General features: G+C 45.0%; 1 protein-coding gene across 1 annotated transcript in view; it reads left to right on the top strand.

Moving 5' to 3' along the window:
• PTPN11 (protein tyrosine phosphatase non-receptor type 11) overlaps positions 1-818 on the top strand; it is a 54,000-nt gene extending 53,182 nt beyond the window's left edge. The window contains exon 16 of the mRNA XM_090290878.1: positions 203-818. The gene's annotated coding sequence lies outside the window, so the exon portion shown is untranslated. The remainder of the gene's footprint in view (positions 1-202) is intronic.
• Positions 819-6,000: the final 5,182 nt, after the last annotated feature.

Here is a 6,000-nt window from a genome sequence, read left to right on the forward strand (position 1 = left end):
AGTCACCTTTTTAGACAGTGACCCATGTGCGATGTATGTTTTAATGATAAGTTAGAAACGCATAGTTTCAGTATCTCATGTTGAAATTCTCGTTTCAACGAGTAGTCTATTTAAAAGCTTAAAATCTATTTTTAAATGGTTTAATGCCCTGCAGACTTTTAGACATGTGCTCCTTAAAAATCCCCACTTATTCCTTCCCCAGATGTGGACTTCACCCTCTCCATGAAAGATCAAGAACAGGGGCAAGACAGTCTATGTGAAGAATGAACCTGAAACTTGAAGGCTTGCGTCATGGTCGACTCCCTCTCAATGAACAGAATGTGAAATCCTTTAAAGACCATTGTATTCTAACTCAACAACATCTGATTTCAAATTACCCATTTCCTCAGATAAGACGTCATCTCTACAGTGTAGACAGCGTTGTATTTTACAGAGTTTTATTTTAAATTGAGGAGGCAGTTAAAGTGTGCGCTATACTTTGCAGGTGGTGGTGATTCAAATTCTAGTTATTGCTCTTTTTTTCTTTTTATATAACCTTAAGAAATTTAACTCCTTTCCCCCTCTTTGTGGGGAGTGATAGGGCAATTGTTAGGAAAAATGGGGAAAACGAAGCAACAGCATCCTGTAGACGTGAGAACAATTTCATTTGTCATCACTAAGCCAGTAGCGGATAATCCATTTTGATGGCCTCTTTTTTTGGCTGAATGGTAATGAAGCGAGTGCCCCAGTCTGTCAGGAGTTGACTGTCTTTCTTTGCATTGCCATTAAAAAATCCTGGGAATTTAGAATAAAAGGCATGCTTTTTTCTTTGCAGATGACCAGTGACCATTTTCTTTGCAGTGACCGTTTTCTGGCACGGTTTTGGTGGGGAAATGTTTGCCGTGTATAATTTTTTCATTTGAGTGTTGTATTTAGGAAAAAATGCATCTCTGAATAACCAGTACTTGGTTATCAATTGTTGCTGACAGACCACCCCGAAACACAGTGGCTTGAAATAGTTATTTTTTCCTCACTAGTCTTTAGTTTGGACTGGGCTCAGCCGAGCTGTTCTTCTGCTCGTCTTGCTAGTGCCCCTGACGCTGGGGTGGCTGGGCCTGTCCCTCTGCACGCAGTTCTCAGGTCGCTCCTTCTCCATGTGCTCCGTCCACGTGGCCTCACCGGCAGGGTAGCTGGACCTCTTCTGTGGCAGCTTAGAGCTCCCAAGAGTATAGGGCAGTCATGGTCGGGCCTTCTTATGGCGTAAGCCCTGAACCGTCACAGCGTCACTTCTACTGCCCTCTGTTGATCAGAGCAGGTCACAGGCCCAACCCAGATTCTGGAAGAGGGGTCTTCACCAGGGCGTGAAGTGGACGTGTGCTTCCCTGGGGGTCCCCAGCGTAACACACTGTCAGAACCAGTGCCGAGGGAAAAAAGAAACAACTATTGTTAGCAGAAGTATCAGGTGCTAGCGAGTGACCTGGAGAAGCTGCAGCTGCGCGTGACAGCAGGTGGGAGGCGCACGGGAGACCAAGAAAGAGAGGGCCTTCCAGATGCTTCCTGCACCGGTTCTGCCGGCTCTGGGCAGCTTTTCTGAACCATCACCTGGGAAAACTGGTCTTGTAAGGATGCTGTGTCTGGGGGGGCGCGGGGTCAGAGTCTGTGAAAGCGCCAGGCCATCACCGTGGCCCCCGCAGAGGGGGACAGACGTGGCGCTTCCCGCGTGCCGCCGCGGGTTCCCGGCAGGCCTGCACGCGCGCGTGGAGTGGCCCTCACGAGGCTGCTTGTCAGACCGCGCCAGCAGCGGCTCATTTGTGTGCTCACTGAGCAGTAAGATTTGCTAACGTGCTACCTGAAGTGCCTTCTCCCGAACATCCCTCCTTGCCCCGTGGGGTGACTTGTGGTCCGGTGAGTGTGTTTCAGTTCAAGTCTCACTGGCTGACTTTGTGAACACAATAAAAGGCCACGGCAGCTTTGCCATTAAGGCGTGGTCTCCTTTCTGAAATACTCCTTGCTCTTGCTCCTGAAAGCAAGGGCTAGATCCAGCCCTAGCAGTCGGTCCCCTCTGAGGTCATTTGGGGCGAGCAGTAGCTGCCATTTTCACAGACAAAATGTATAGCGATCCCCGCATAGCCCTCCTCCCAAGCCATTGAACTTAGCGTTGCCTCAGAGCACAGGTGTGGCCTGAAGGCGATTCCCTTAATGAGAGGATGTAAATGAGTGCTCTCTTCTTGCCAAGCCTGTAAAGAGATTCAAGTTCAGTATTTGCAACAAGGATCTTGATTCCTGTTCTTCTATTGCATTGTCACAGTGAATGGTCCTCCGTTTTGCCTTGATCTCATGGGAATGTTTTAACTCTAGACTTGGGGGGACAAAGTCTTTCACCAGCATATAAGGGTTTGATTGCATAAACATAGCTGCTACATTAAGTCTCTGCCTGTAACTGTGGATCGGTTGTTTTCGCCCTTGGAGTGGAAACACCTGATCGGGGCTAACTCTGTGTTACAGGACATTGATTTGATTTTGATTTCCCTCCACGAGGTCAGCAAACTATCATGGAAGGTCAGTTTATGCCAAGACAAGGTTGTGATAGTCCCTAGGTTGCTAAGGTTTGTTGTGTGTTTGGTAAAAGGGGATCGCGTGTTCTGAGATGAGGTTTCTCTCGGTGGGATGGAATCAGGCAGGTGAAGATGTGGAGCTCGAGGTGCGGGTTTAAAAAAAGTGGAAAAGCAAGTTCCAAAGAGGTGGTTTCTGAGGAAGTCGCAGGGCCCGGGGCCAGAGCAGTTGGTGTGAGTTGAATCAGGTTTCCTGGAAAATAGGGGCATAGATACATGCACGAGGTTGGCTTCTAGGGTCTGGGTAGACACAAAGTTTGCACAATATCCCATAGCTGGTTGAATATTTTAAAATTATAAGCATAGGATTTTATATTTGGGGTGAAGAAATTATCTGGCACATGGTATTCGGGTTTTTTAAAAAGCCAAATTTCAGTCTTAATAACTTTTTATAAACAATAAAAATAAAAAGGCACCTCCTATCCAGTGTGTGGGCCTCCTGAAAATGATGGCCACCTATTCCATTGAGATCAGTGACTTTTCCAATATGGTTAAATGGGGTTGAGGAAATACATGGATGCCTTTCTTGGTGTTTTGCATTCTTTAAGGAGCCCAGTTGCTGTGGAAGAACCAAGAAAACCATCAAGATTATTTTTAGGGGTTATTTTCCTGGGGATTTTAAGACTAAAATAAGGTGTCGGGTTATTGCCAGTTCAGGGGAAGGCGGACAGGCCTGCAGGTGTGAAGTGTTTTGTCGTGGCTGGGTTATCCATGGGGAAGCTTCGGCTGTCGACGTAAGCTCACACCCAGTGCTGTTTTCTGTCTGTTGCTGGGGAAATAAAGTTTTATATAGCAAGCACAGGGCCTCCCTGACGTCACAAGGCCTGTTTTAGGATCTGTATTAGCCCTTAACTCTGTTGAGTTGTTTTCTCTTCCTCTTGAAAAATAAATTCCAAAGTATAGTTTATTGCATCTCTCGTCGTTAAAACATTTGCTCTTCTTTTCACTACGGGCAGTTCACTCAAGGCAGAAATATTAAACAGTTGGTTTTAGCGTGGTGTATAACTTTGCTGTGTATCAAACTAACTTTTCCAGGTTTTCATCCTAAACCTCAAATCATGTAATTAATAATTTGCCTGTTTTATTTATGACCTAATTGTGATTCTTTTATTACTAAAAGCTAGTGGGAAAGGATCCTTTATTAAGCTGTTGACTAGACCTGCATTTAATTTTCCTGAAGTATATGAAGTATTGTACCAGAGTATTAAAAGATATGTAATATTTTATTGAAAAATCTATCCTTTAAAAGGAATACCTGTTAGGATGTCATCATTTTGATGTGAATCATGTACATGTTGATAATATGCACTGTTTATTATACATTTAGTATTTCAAGAGATTCACTTAATTGCCTTTTTGCCCACGCGTATTATGTAGGCTCTTTGCAGTTTTTAAAAAAGTGACATTAAAAGAATAGTTTACGTAGAGAAGCATTAGTGGCTGTTAATTGTCTCCCCACCTGTATTTATGGGTGTTAGTTCAAGTGCTTTGCTAGTTGCAAAGCTGTATTATCAGAGTGAAAGTGTATTTGTAAACTGTATGGGAACTAAAAATTAGGAATAAAACCATTTTCTTATATTATGATATTTGTCATTTACTTCATCAGATACGTGCAGGAAAAACTGGGCTTGTGGGTCATCTCTTACACCGGCAAAATGCTGACAGTTGGCAGCCCTTTTCTAGAAGGGAAGTTGGAATATAGAATGAATGAATCGGTTCCTCAAGACTTTATTGAGTGCCTACTCTGTGAGTAGCTTTGGGAGACAGAAAGGGAATTCTTTCTGGAAGAACTTACGACTAAGTAACGAATAAAAGGTATGTGTAAACTATACAGAAAATGGTCACACGCAGAACGGAATGGAAATAGTATTGAGCAGGGATAGGAAGTAAAGATACAGGGAGGCTGGGAGGAGGAAGGAACGGGGTGCTGTAGGCTGTCGGCTCCCCCACTTAGGGTAGGGTTAGCCTGCCCACGAACACAGTCGTTTGCTCCTGGCAGCGCTGCATTCACACTGGCAGAAGAAATCATACGTGAAACAGCCAATTCGTTTTCTGTTTTGAATCTTGGGGTATCATGTATGTTGTAAGACACTATTGGTTCTCAGTTTCATCTGAGTCACTTTAGAAAAAAATTTTTTTTTTTTACAAAAGATTTTTTTTATTTTTAGAGATGGGGGAGGGGAGAAAGAAAGGGAGAGAAACATCACTGTGTGAGCGGCACATCGATTGGCTGCCTCCTATGCACCGCCATCGGGGACTGAACCCACAACTCAGGCATGTGCCCTGCCTGGGAATTGAACTGGCGACTTCTTACTTTGCAGGACGATGTCCCACCCACTCAGCCACTTTGGCCAGGGCTCAGCCGAGTTGCTCAGTGCATCTGATCACATGCAGCTGCTGTAGTTGGTTAGACCAGTCACCTCCCCATAATATACGGGGCGCCTTTGGAATGCTGGACACTGGGGAAAGCAGGGACACGTGGTGGCAGTAATGGTGGTGATGTTCTAATAGGTGAGCTAGGCCTTGTCCCCTTTCTCCTCCTATACTTGGGACAAAGCAGGAAAGGCAGGAATGAGACAATTCCAAGTGGAATGAGGGCTCTAAGGGGGCCCGAGGGTGTGCGTCACAGCTGGGGGACATCTGCAGGGTTTTCATACCGAGGAACCACGCCGTTCACCCTCTGAGGTTTCAGAAGAGGGGCCGTAAACGTGGGTGACCGGGAGCCGCCTTGTTCCCCATAATCCTTCCCGGGTTGTCCATCAGAGGGCAGGGGCCATATCTTGTCTTTGACATGGCACGAAAGAACCTTCTCTTTCTGTAGTTACTACTCACCGGGAAAATCCCCAAGAATACGTGTGGCTTAAATGCAAAGACTTGCCATAACAAACCAATTGTGGACAGAAAGCTAAGGGCTTCTTCAACCTGATTGTCTTGTAAAGGGAAGCTTCTGAAGAAAGCACCCACCTGCTATTGGATCACGTTACACGTGTGCTTTGAGATGTGGTGGGAAAGGGACCGTGACATTTAGTGAATGCTTTGGTTGAAGACGCTTTTCTCCCCGCTAGGAACTAGCTGAAATTCCAATCACTGAGTTTGCAAAATGGTAACGAACTGGAGATAGAGACATGCTGTTTTATCAATAGCAGTCATTACCAATGAGTTGATATTTATGTCAGTTTGAGGTCAGAGGATTTAAATCTTCATGTAAAATATAGCTGCTACTAAAGGGTCACAAGAGCAGTAAAATACTGCATTATAATACTGTGAGCGGTTAATAGACAAAAGGAATGTCTCTGTTGCTGACTTACCATCTGTACCTGGCAAGACCATGGTTACCCTGGACTGGAAAGAATTTGTGGTTCACATTCTTCCCCATTCAGTAAAGATTATGTCCCTAGTAGGGGCCAGG

Source organism: Furipterus horrens, unplaced genomic scaffold (assembly GCF_987537825.1).
Source record: "Furipterus horrens unplaced genomic scaffold, mFurHor1.1.pri manual_scaffold_11, whole genome shotgun sequence".
Classification (NCBI taxonomy): Eukaryota; Metazoa; Chordata; class Mammalia; order Chiroptera; family Furipteridae; genus Furipterus; species Furipterus horrens.